The sequence below is a fragment of the Lissotriton helveticus genome, chromosome 3_1 (genome assembly GCF_964261635.1).
Source record: "Lissotriton helveticus chromosome 3_1, aLisHel1.1, whole genome shotgun sequence".
Taxonomy (NCBI): domain Eukaryota; kingdom Metazoa; phylum Chordata; class Amphibia; order Caudata; family Salamandridae; genus Lissotriton; species Lissotriton helveticus.
Window position 1 is genome coordinate 1045490034 of NC_136061.1, and position 13137 is coordinate 1045503170.

The window sequence follows — 13137 nt, forward strand, 5'->3', positions numbered from 1 at the left end:
TGTTGTAACCAAGAAATAATGGAAAAATCTATAATATCAACAGATGCACCAATGAGGAGATACAAATGCTCTCCTAAATATACGTGTCAATCGGTCACTATTCAAGTTTTATACCCTCCTCAATAAATATTAAACAGTCTACCTGTTCCACTTGACAACAGTGACGGTCACTGTTTCGCAAATGGTGCATTAATCTGGCCACCTGACTCTCACTGTAATTACCATTGCCCACAATAGAGGGTTGTAAGGATCACAACATTAAATTATCACATACATCTTGCATTTGATCTAAGTAGATTTATCAATAATATCGCTAAGACTCTGTAGTAACGATGTTTATTATGTTTACTAATAAGTACAATTAACATTACCCTTCACAGTCCTCTTAAAAATATTTCTAAAACGGAGTGTGAGATTCAAGTAAAAGAAATGTTAATGGAAGTATGCCCATTTAGAGTTCATTCACAACCGTTAATAAACAATATGCGCTTCAGCATTTAAGTGCATTCTTTTATTAGTAATGGAGGTTGGAGTAGCTTCTCTGTCTCTCTCTCTATATATCTATATTCAATGAAAGATGGTTGAATCCATTCCACACATTTTCTTTGCGTGCCCGGCCTATAGTGTACCGAGGCGACGCTGGTTGAAACCAACCTGTCTAGTATTGGGTATTAGAGATTATAGAGAAGTGTACATAATACTAAAAAGTGCACTAGACGGCCCAATTATGATAGCAAACGGCCAAGTTCCTGGGCCAGGTGTGGGTGATTCTGTGGACGGGGGGAAGGTTTAGGTAACCGAATCCCCTGTACATGTATGTGTTACTGTTTTATGATTGTATGCTGTGTCCCATGTTCCTCTTGATGAATTGTAAACGTAATCGGAGTCTCTTTTTAATGAATTGTAAAAGGAGTTGGATAAATTATTATCATGTAAAGTATAGGCCTCATTAAGGCTTGTTTTTAGATCTAGTCTTTTATTGTATTATTTATTATTTAAAAACTGATTGTGTTATGTCCTTGTACAATCAAGTCTGTCGACCCATGACTATTGTGATGGTTAACCCGGTTTTTACCCCTGGATTGTGACAACTTTTATGATTACTTTTAAATCGAAATAAAGTTTATAAACTGAAACACTGAAAAAACCATAGGTTTCATGAGTGTTATAGCTAGCTGGACATTTCACTCGTACAAAACCATAGAAATTCCTTCGTTATAGTTAGTTGTGCTAACTATAACTCGTGCGCCCGCAATGCACTGCTGATGATGTAACATATTACATAATTCAAGACATGGTCAGTGACATCACTGATAACATCATCCACGTGACAATCTGATACACCTCATCACACACTAGTATAACCTTTGATCACTCACTGTAAAATACAGAGTACCATATTTGAAAGCATTGACACACACATATCAGTTACTACATATGTGTAACACATGCGTATTACGGTACGGGACGCTTGCGTGGTGGCGGACCCCACGTGACGTCATATACGTTCTGGGGCGTGCGACTCCCGTGAAATTTTTTATGTTCCAAAACTATATGTATGTGTCTTAAATGTACATATTAGGGCAAAAGATTATCTAAGGTATTCATAAAGTAATATATTTCTACTTGTAATAAACGTATATTATTTTTAAATATATTTTCGCAAAGTCGCGTCGCGTGCGAGCTTCGTGAGCGCACGGTGCGCGGATCCTACGTGACCTCAAAAAAAAGATTTGACTGGTTCATAACATTTCCCACTGTAACTATTGAAGGACCCCACCCATTTTAATTATTCTGTTTGGAGCAGTTGATGAGAGGCACCTCTCCTTCTTCCAGAGATGGTTTTGGAATTTTTTTTGGTGTTTTAAAAAAATTGCATTGGAGAAATGCCATCTGGTTCACAAGCCCCTCTTCATTCTTCACATGAAGATATCTTGGAGGAAGATCCACCCAAGCAGAGGCCTAAATCAGTGGTATGGAAATTTTTCACCTTTCCTGCCGGAGAAAAAAAGGTAAACGAAAGAAAAGTCACATGCTTGCTGTGTGACAGGGTCCTGTCACGAGGCAGTGACAAGAAATATTCCTGTGGAACAGCAAGTATGTATAAACATCTTCGGACCATTCACATGAAGAATCTGGCAAAGAGAAGAAATTAGGCGTGCAGCAAAAAATCCACCACCAGGCATTTCTAGCACCTCCGGAGCGTCCACTTCAGCACCACCAGTAGACATGCGCCCAGAATTTGCTTTTCTGCAGCAGCACTGCACTAAATGCAAAACCATCATCTGTTATGGTGAACAGTCAGTGGACCCTATTTGTGCAGCTCAATGGAACCACAAATGCATTTTTTTTTTGTTTTTGTTTTTGGAATGATGTTGAATTCCAAAAGCTAACTGTGTAATTAGTTCCTTTTTTGTTCAATTTTAAAAAAAAAACAAAAACGTACAAAATTGTTAAAAAAACTACAAAAAAATAGAAAACAGAAGAAAAAAAAAGTTCCAAACTACCTTTTCTGTTTTAAAAAAAGAACTATAATGTCTGAAAGTTTGATTGAATGTATGTGTAGAGCATGATTGACTGAAAGAATGCATTAGTACTGTATGGTGAATTTATGGGGGCAGATCTATGAGGAAGTGCTGCAGCGTGACACTGCAAGCCTTTTAGCTGCACCGCGCTGCAGCACTTCTGAAGCACAGGGATGTGACATATTTACATGAATATGTTGTAATTCTGTGCTCCCTCTGCACTAGCACACAAACTGCAGCCATGCAGTGATGCAGGCACCCTTGCACCATGGTGCAAGGATATCTGTGTCGTGGGGAGATTGTTTTTGTGCAGGAAGGGACTACTTCCTGCACAAAACCAATCACTAAAGGCATTTTCCTGCTTCAATGTGTGCTGTGGAATGCAGCATGCATTGAAAGGGGAAAAAACGAGGAGAAATAAAAACATTTCTCCTTGTGCCTTGCTACACCACCTCTAGGGTGGGGCACCATTCATACGTATCTACAGATTTACACTTTCTCGTAAATCTTGAGATGTGTTATTCCATGGGTGTTGTGTGGGAATGGACACCGCAACACCTATGGAACCCCCTTCAACGTAAAGTGCTGCGTTTGAATGAGTCGTATTTTCAAGGAGAGGAAAAGCCATGCAGGGTGGCTTTTCCTCTCCTTGTAAATATGGAGGAGTCCCCAGCGCCATCACAACGTTACAAAAAGTGACATACTGGTGGCGCAGGAGGCTTCTTAATCTGCCCAATACGTGCTTAAGTATTGGCAGAGTGATACAATAATAACATAGTGCTGGATGGGTGATTGACGAACTGCATGAGACTGACAGGAGGTATCCTAGGCTGCATGAGTACTACTTCAGTATTTAGTGGAGTTTACCAGAAGTATGTATCTGCTTAGAGGTTTGTAGGGATTGTGCACAGAACATTGTACGTGTACTTGTGTTTGTGCCTAGTTCATTCTTTAAGAACATCACTAGTAACTAGAATGATGACAGTGCTGCAAACAGAGTGCTCAGTTAATTTATAAGTGCTTAGGTTTTGTCTCAATGCCTGAGTCATTCTGCAAGTGCATAGACAGTGACTGGGTTCCTAGAGTGCTAGTAGTTGACAGCAGGATAAGTTTATAAGCGCTTATGTTTCAGCAGAGTGATTGGATAAGGACATGCTTCTGTCAGGATGATTGTAGGAGTGGACACAGACTCACAGTGTGATTCCAGAAAGGCATGACTATTACCTGGACTTTTGCAGGACTGATTCAGTAGTCTGCGAAGTGTTAAAGGACCGCATATATTGTGCACATTTGACTATACCACTGCTTGCCTCAATGCCGGAGTCATTCTGCAAGTGCATAGACAGTGACTGGGTTCCTAGAGTGCTAGTAGTTGACAGCAGGATACGTTTATAAGCACTTATGTTTCAGCAGAGCTGCTTGAGAGCCAGAGAACCAGGTAAGCAGAGTTGTTGCAGAGCCAGAGAATCAGGTCAGCAGAGCTGCTCTAGAGCCTAAGAGCTAGGTCAGCAGAGCTGCTCTAGAGCCAGAGAACCAGGTCAGCAGAGCTAAGTAGAGCCAGGGAAACCAGGTCAGCAGAGCTGCTTTAGAGGGAGAGAACCAAGTCAGCAGAGCTGCTTTAGAGCCAGAGAACCAGGCCAGCAGAGCTGCTTCAGAGCCATAGAACCGGGTCAGCAGAGCTGCTTTCGAGCCAGAGAACCAGGTCAGCAGACCTATTGTAGAGCCAGAGAACCAGATCAGCAGAGCTGCTCTACAGCCTAAGAACTAGGTCTGCAGAGCTGCTCTAGAGCCAGAGAACCAGGACAGCAGACCTGCTGTAGAGCCAGGGAAACCAGGTCAGCAGAGCTGCTTTAGAGGGAGAGAACCAGGTCAGCAGAGCTGCTTTAGAGCCAGAGAAACAGGTCAGCAGAGCTGCTTTAGAGCCAGGGAACCAGGTAAGCAGAGCTGCTCTAGCTGACACTGACTGACACTGACTGATTGACACTGACTGACACTGACTGCCTGACACTGACTGCCTGACACGGACTAGTCTCTACTACTCTACTAGTCACTCTCTACTACTCTCTACTACTCACTCTCTACTACTCTCTACAACTTACTCTACTAATCTCTATTCTTTACTACTCACTCTACTACTCTCTACTACTCACTCTACTACTCACGCTCTACTTCTCTCTGCTACTCAATCTCTACTAATCACTCTCTACTACTCACTCTACTGCTCCCTACAACTCACTCTCTACTCTCTATTACTCACTCTCTACCTCTCTCTACTACTGTCTACCTCTCTACCTCTAGCCTCTCTACCTCTCTCTACACGCACACATATTCATATACATATATATATGCACATATATATATATATATATATATATATGCATTTATATATATATATATATATGTATGTGTGTATATATATATATGTATGTGTGTATATATATATATATACATACATACATATATAAACATATATAATCTGCATATCTATATAAATACAAATATAAATGCATGCATACATTATGTACATGAAAGTTTAAAAAACACTAATAAAAGCAAAGCTAAAAAGCCACCTAATTACAAACAGAATTGCTTTAACTTAAACGAGGGCGAGATCTATTGCATTTTCATTGCTTGTTTACTTTGGTTCCATCAAGAAGGCATTCAGATGTGTCACAGATTTGCCATAAATTCTGAGTGTTAGCACTCTAGTTGCTCATTAGATCACTGTAGTAAAGCTACTGCTCACCAGGGAAGTCTGCTGCTGATATTGAAAGTACATGTTTCAGTCTGCATGTCAGAATTTTTTTTATGAAATAGAAGATTTGAGAAGTCACTCAAAATGTGCCCTAATTTTTCTTTCTGCAGAACTAATCATACTTTCTATGGCAAATGAAGCCCCTCATTTTGTTCCTTTTTAAATTAAATGTTTTAAGAGTTACCACTTTATTCCAATCAAGATGGCTTCAGGTGTGCTATACTTTTGTCATAAGTAAGGCTGTTAGCACTCTAGTTGTTCTTTGAAACACTTTGGGAAGCTGCAGTAGAACACAAAGGAATCAACTGACAGTCTCTACCCTTGTTGGATGTACATGTTTTACTGAGAATGTCAGAATTCATTCTCCCATGACTGAGAAAGATAATGTGAATTTACAGAAAATATACTCTTAGTTTAGCTTATAGATCACCGCTGTGGGAAAAGCACGGGAACATAGTTTTCTCTCAAACATGATTCATGATATCCCAGCAGAAGACTTTTTTCACATGGTAAAATCACCTTAGAACACACCACAATTCCTAAAATGAGTATGGTACCATCAACAAATGATTTATAATGTAACTAAAGTCTTAACACCTTCTATTAACTGCAATGCTTTTTAATGAGGTGCTATCATGTATATGTGGTCCCAAGATGGCTGCCAACACTTCTTGGATGAAGTGCTGACAGCCAATCAGATCTCACTATGAGATGTGTCATTAGGCTCTGCCCAGATATATATATTTTTTTCCTTTAATATCTAAAAAAAACTACTGAACAGATTTATACCATTTAACAAAAAGGCACGAGTTTGAACCAGGGACAACCTCTTTGCCAAACTTGGTGTAATTCCGTTCAGCAGTTCGGGCTGTAGCTGCGATTAAAGGTTCCTATGGAGAAAAAAAAATTCGGCCCCCGCTTGACGAATCAACCAGAGACTTTAAGGATGGGAGCGGACCAGAGCTGGCCAAATGTTTAGAAAATTTCGCGAAGATTCGTCAACCGGCGCTAAAGTTATTGGGAATAGAAAATAGGTTCTAACTATAACTACCTACTGGCGACCACCAGTGGGTAATATATCTATATACAAGTATATGTAGTAGGTGTATAAAATGATAAATATATATGCATAAAATTATATATATATATATATATATATATATATATATATATATATATATATATATATATATATATGTATAGGGAGAACAAAATACAACAGTACTACGATATAGCTATAGAAATATATTTATATATGTGTAGATATATTTGGTACAGCCAATTAAAAAGATTAAAATACTAAAGTGAAACTTGCAGAATTTGATATAATTCAAGAAAAATAAACTGAATTGCATGTGCATGTGCATGGTTTATTCTCACTGGCAATCATAAATAATGGAAGGGAGTTGTAAAGTGCCTGCTTCTTCAAATACAGCAGAGGAGTGAGTATGGGGGGATTGGGGTTACCAGTGAGGCAAATAAACTTTTAGGTCTCCCACATCTGTTTTGATCTATGATTATTAGGTCTCCAGGTAACGGCAATAAATTCACCACTGGAAGAACATACCATGACAATATAAGTGAGGGGGGTGAGGGATATCAATGGACAGCAACACTCAGTCAGAGAATAATGATTAAAATGAGGATAAAGAAGTGATGAAGACAAATGGAAATAGAGTTCAAAGGAAAGTAGGAAGGATGGAGAGGAAAAGATTAGAATGAGAAAGGAAATTAGGGAGGAAGTGAAGACAGCTGAAAAGAAGACAATGAAGAAAAGAAAGATTTAAAGAACAGAAGGAATGAAGGATGGAAAGAATGACAGATGGAAAAGCAAATAAAGACTGAAAGGGATGAGGGGAAAAAGAATGGAAGAGAAGGAAACTAAGGAACAAGTGAAGCAAGGGAAGAAGTAAAAGCATGGGTAAAAGGTTTGAAGATCGGATGAAAGGAAATATGGAAGTGATGGGAAAAACAAAAGACGGATGAAAGAAAAAAGGTGGAAATATGGATTAAAAGAAGGAGAAAGGAGTGGAAAGAAGGGAAGATGGATAGAAAGAAGTATAGATGGGCGGAAAGAACAAAAGTACAAAATGAAGCTGATTGTAAAGGAAGGCGAGTTGAAAGCAGGAAAGACTGAATGAAGGATGGGAAGAAGAATGGATAGAGAAAAGGAAGGACTGAATCAAATATGTAAAGCGATTAAAGTGAGATGGAAAGAGCTGAAAGTTAAAGAACAATTAAAAAAAGCATAATTAGAAGTAAAGAGAAATGAAAGGAAGGGAAGCAAATTATGGCGAAAATATGGAAAAAAGTGAGGCAGAAAGAAAACATTAGCCATATGGTAAAAGCAAGAAAACTAAAGCAGTAAACTAGAGATGTAAATAAATAAAGACTAAAGGAAGACAATGATGAAGGGAAATAAAACTAAAGTAATAAGCGAAAAAGGCAAGAAGGCGAGAAGGATAATGTTATTTACCCAGTAAGCATCTGTTCCTGGCATGTAGAGCTGTAGATTCACATGCTTTGCATACTCCTGCCATCTAGTGTTGGGTCCGGATGTTTGCAAGTTGTTTTTCTTCAAAGAAGTCGTCGTAGTCACGAGGTAAGGTGACTACTCCTTTCGTTGACAGTGCGCATGGTCATCAACTCCATTATTAGATTATTTTCCCGCAAAAAGGTAAGAATGGAGTAAGTAAGTGTAGTTAGAGATGTTCATGCATATAAATGTATTATGAAGAACTGCAACAACTACAGGTACTCATGGGGGTGGGTGGATGCATGCGACTACAGCTCTACATGCCGAGAACAGATACTTACTGGGTAAGTGACATTATCTGTTTGAGACGTGTGAGCTGTAGATACACATACTTTGCATAGAGTACAAAACAGTATACTTCCAAAGCGGTTGCTTACCTATATATGTCCAGTTGTTTGGAACAGTATTTTAAGTACTGCTTGGCCTACATTAGTCTGTTGTCTTTCTAACACATCCACCCAAAATTGTTTGATAAATGTGTGTGGTGTAGATCATGCAGACCATATAGCTGCTTCACATATGTCAGCTAGAGGAATGTTACCTAAAAAGGACACAGAAGCCCCTATTTTGCGAGTGGAATGCGCTCCAGGGGGTATGGTTAAAGCCCTTTTGGCTTTAGCATAGCATGTTTGAATGCATTTAACAATCCATCTCGCAATACCAGATTTAGAGATAGGATTGCCTTTGTGTGGTGGAACAAATACTACAAACAGTTGTTTTGTCTTACGGAAGTCCTCTGTCTTAGCTTTGCAGTAAAGTTCTTTTAACGCCAACAGTGTGAAGAGCGCCTTCTGCAACTGAATCAGGTTGAGAAAATAACCGATTGGTCAGGTTGAGGAAAGAACAGATTGGTTCTGGGAAGAAATTTAGGGTTGGTACGGAGAACTATGATGTCTTTGTGTTGTTGAAAGAAGGGTTCTTCTATGGTTAATGCCTGTAGCTTACCAACTCTCCTCAGTGATGTGATGGCAATGAGGAAAGCAACCTTCCATGAGAGAAATTGCCAAGGACGCTTATGCAATGATTCAAAAGGTGGCCCCATGAGCCTTGTGAGAACAATGTTGAGATTCCATACTGGGGCAAGAGGAATCCTTGGTGGTATTAATCTTTTTAATCCTTCCATGAAAGTTTTGATTGCTGGAACTCTGAATAGTGACAGATGTTGCCTATTCTCTGAGTACGCAGCTACCGCTGCAAGGTGTAAACGAATAGATGTCTAAGCAATTTCAGTTTGCTGCAAATGTAAAAGGTAACCGATAATGTTTTGTATAGAAGCATCTAAAGGATTGATTTTGCTGTTATTGCAGTATACAACAAATCTTTTACATTTTGCAGCATTGCAAGCTCTGGTGGCACGCCTTCTTGCTTCCTTTAGAATATTCATACAATCTGGGAGTACATTTAAATAACCAAACTCTATGACTTCAGAAGCCAGATCACTAAATTCAGTTCTTTGGGATTTGGATGTCTGACTTCTCCATGGTTCTGTGTGAGAAGACTGGAGGTGAGAAGCAGCTTTTGATGTGGAACTATTGACAGCTCCAACAGGTTGGTGTACCATGGTTGACGGGCCGATGAGGGAGCTACTAGCATTAGTGTGAGGGATGTTTGCCAGAGTTTCCAAACCACACACAGAATGAGCTGGAGAGGCAGAAAAGCGTAGGATGACCAGTTCATCCATAGGGCATTGCCCTTTGAGGGTGGGTGTGGGAACCTGGAGCAGAAGCTTGGGCATTTTGCGTTTTCGGCTGTGGTGAACAGGTCTATCTGTAGAAATCTCCATTGTTGGAAGTAGGGAAGGACAACTTGGCGATGAAGTTCCCTCTCGTCAATTTGCTGTCTGCTTCTGCTGAAGTCGGCAATTTGATTGTTTACTCCTATGTTCTGCCAGAGATAAATCTTGTGATGGATCGGCCAATTCCAAATGGCTTGAGCGAGTGTTGACAGTTGGAGAGTGTGTCCCATCATGATTCTGCACATAATACATCGCTGTCATGTTGTCTGTTTGGACTAGGACAGCTTTGCCTATGAGGTGAGTTTGAAAAGATTTGAGAGACAGAAAAACTGCTAAAAGCTCCACAGTTGATGTGGAGACTTTTGGGCTTGTTACTCCATAGACCTTGTATAATGTAACTGTTGTAAAGTAGGAAATATACAGAGCCCAGGTAAGATAAAGGAAAGTCTGTTTATTGACCATCCACTCTCCTCACTGGAGAGTGTCACAACATTCCATGGCAAGCTTCAGGGTGGGGCATACCAACAGGGTAAGGTGGGGAGGGGTGGATGGGACATACCACTTGGAAGGTAAATTACAACACATCTTCCTTCCATAGGGTGATGCAGAGCAAAGAACAGGATATCCGCAAAGGACAGGGCGGTGCCGTAGCGCCGTAAGAAAAGAAAGAAAAGAAATACAGAACATTATTCAGGTGCATTTACAATCTTGTCAAAGCTCCACCATTGGCCATTCTCAAGTTGAACAACATTTTTAAGCACTTTAACAATTTTACACGGCATGTAATATTTACTTTGGGTAGCTCCCACTTTGGTGTTCTTCCTGACCTGTACTCTATCTCCCACCTCCCACTTTGAATCCTTCACCCCGTGCTTCGTGTCATACCACTGTTTGTACCTATCTTGGTGGAGTTGAACTTTCTCTGATCTTGTCCCCTGGTCCCCTACTCTCGGCTCTCCCCCGCTCAACCAACTGGGATTCAGCTTGGTGCAAGGTTCACGCCCACGCAATGCTACAAAGGGTGAGATTCCTGTGACTTTGTTAGGGGAGGTGTGATAAGCCCACAGGCACCTTCTAAGGGACTCCTCTATATCATGTCCGTTGGTTGCTGCTAATTGAATATGTTCCTTTATGATTCTGTTAGCTCTTTCAACTAACCCATTGGCCTTGGGGCAATACAGGGCAGTGGTTTCATGTTTGATGTCCAGGCTCTCGAGAAATGCACGCATCTCTTCCGAGCAAAATTGCACTCCGTTATCTGTTATCAAGGTCACTGGAATGCCTTCTTCCACAAATACTCCATTTAAGAACTCAATCACAGTCTTTGTTGTGACGGAGTTGACAAACCTCTGTTTGATCCAATGGGTTGTATAATCGATTAATACCAGCATGAATCTTCTCCTCTCTCCCAGTTCTTGCATAGGCCCGATAATGTCCAAGGCCAGCTTGCTCCATGGTTTTGTTGGTACTTCCACTGGAGACAATGGTGCTTTTTGCACAGCTCTAGACTTGTCGCTTTTGGCGCACGCCCCACAATCCTTAACGGCTTGTTCAGCCATGGCATCCATTCTGGGAAACCAGAAACTAGATCGGACTCTGGCTTTAGTGAGACTGCGCCCTAGATGACCTTCATGTGCCAGGTCGATGACTTTCTTCCTGAGGCCTTTGGGAGGAACCACTCTGTGACTACGGTAAATTCTGCCTTTCATGAAACTTAATTAGTTTCTCACTTCCCAAAACTCTGCAACACTAGTTTCAAGTTCATTTTCTTTGTTAGGCCAGCCTTTTTCCATGTACTCCTTCAGCACATTTATTTCTTCGTCCTTCTTAGCTTCTTTTTCCCATTCCTCTTCTGTGATAGCAGGTGTTTCTGTCATTAGGATGGGACTGTCGAGAGCTTCTTCTTTTTCTTCCATCTCAGGTAATGGTGCCCTCGACAGGAAATCCGCAATCTTGTTTTCGTTTCCTGGTACATACTCCACATTGAAATTATAGTGTTCCAGCCCTAAGATCCACCTGCTGATTCGCGGTGTACAATTTTCCAATCCCTTCACAGAAAAGATGAAGGTGAGGGGCTTATAATCAGTACGGATAGAGAACCTTAAGCCCCACAAGAAAAACTTAAAATGTCTGACCGCCCAGAAACAGGCTAAGGCTTCTCTTTCAATAACGGAGTAGTTCCGTTCTGGGTTTGTGAGACTCCGAGATGCGAATGCAATGATTTTTTCCTCACTACCGTTTTTTTGTATGAGTGTTGCACCCAGACCCTTATTGGATGCATCCGTGGTTAGGATGGTTTTTTTGGATGAATCAAATGTTCCTAATGCTGGGGAGGTTACCAATTCCTCTTTTAGTAACTTAACCACGGCATCATGCTCTTCGTTCCATTGGAATTCCTTATTCTTCTTCATTAGTTCTCTCATGGGCTCACACTTGGCCGCAAAGTTCTCCACGAATTTTGACATATACTCTAAAAGTCCTAAGAAGGACCTTAGTTCTTCCTTGTTCTTAGGACTAGGTGCTTCCACCACAGCTTGGATTAGACGGCCCTTCGGTCTGAAACCATCCTCTGTGATCTTGTAGCCTAAGTACTCTACTTCTTTCACTTTTATTTTACATTTCTCCTTCTTCACAGTCAGGCCGGCTCCCATAAGTCTGCTGAACACCTGTCTCGCGACCCCATCATGTTCTTCCTCGGTTTGCCCATAAACGAGGATGTCATCTTGGAAACATAAGGTGTTCTTTACACCTTCCAAGATTTTCTGCATAGCCTTCTGGAAAATGGCAGCGGCAGATGCTAGGCCAAAAGGCATCCGTTTGAACATGAAGGCTCCTGATGGGGTGATGAACGCTGTGAGGGGCCTTGATTCGGGATGGAGTTCAATCTGGTGATATGCCATGGACAGGTCTATCACGCTGAAGTATTTAGCTGGACCCATGGTGCTCAGCATTTCGTTGATTATAGGCAAAGGGTATCTCTCGACCCATATATTATCATTCAAGCTGCGCAGGTCCACACAGAGGCGAATACCTTCCCCACTGGCCTTGGCTGCTATGACAATCGGGGCCAACCACTCTGTGCTGGTTACAGGTTGAATTATATCCAATTCGCAAAGTTTGCGCAACTCCTCTTCTAGTGGTGCTTTCAACTTGAGGGGTACGGGGCGTAGTCTATGTACTACTGGTCTTGCGTTATGTTTCAATTTGATTCTGTGTTGGAACATGTAAAGGCAACCAAGCTTGTCTCTGAATAGTTGTCCAAATTCATCACAAATATTACCACTTTCCCGGGACCTGTCAGTGAGTAACACTTGCTCAGCACTATTAGGATCAAGGATGATACCCAACTCTTTTTGATGAACCCATCCTAATAAGTTGGACCCTGACTCTACTACATACACTGGACCAAAAGTCTCCCTGTCTTTGAATTGTAGATGTACATTTTTCATGCCCACTAACGGTATTTTACCCTTGTTATACCCTGTGGGAGAATTATCAGGCATTTTTAATTGTTTCACATTACAATTTTTCATGGACACAAAATCAACACGGTTCAGTAAGGTGTAAGGCGAACATGAATCTGCAT

At 40.9% G+C, this 13137-nt stretch overlaps 1 protein-coding gene across 5 annotated transcripts in view; it reads right to left on the reverse strand.

The window, feature by feature from the left end:
* The window catches only part of UBR3 (ubiquitin protein ligase E3 component n-recognin 3), a 1992321-nt gene that overhangs the window by 532442 nt on the left and 1446742 nt on the right, over positions 1-13137 (reverse strand). The window lies entirely within an intron of this gene.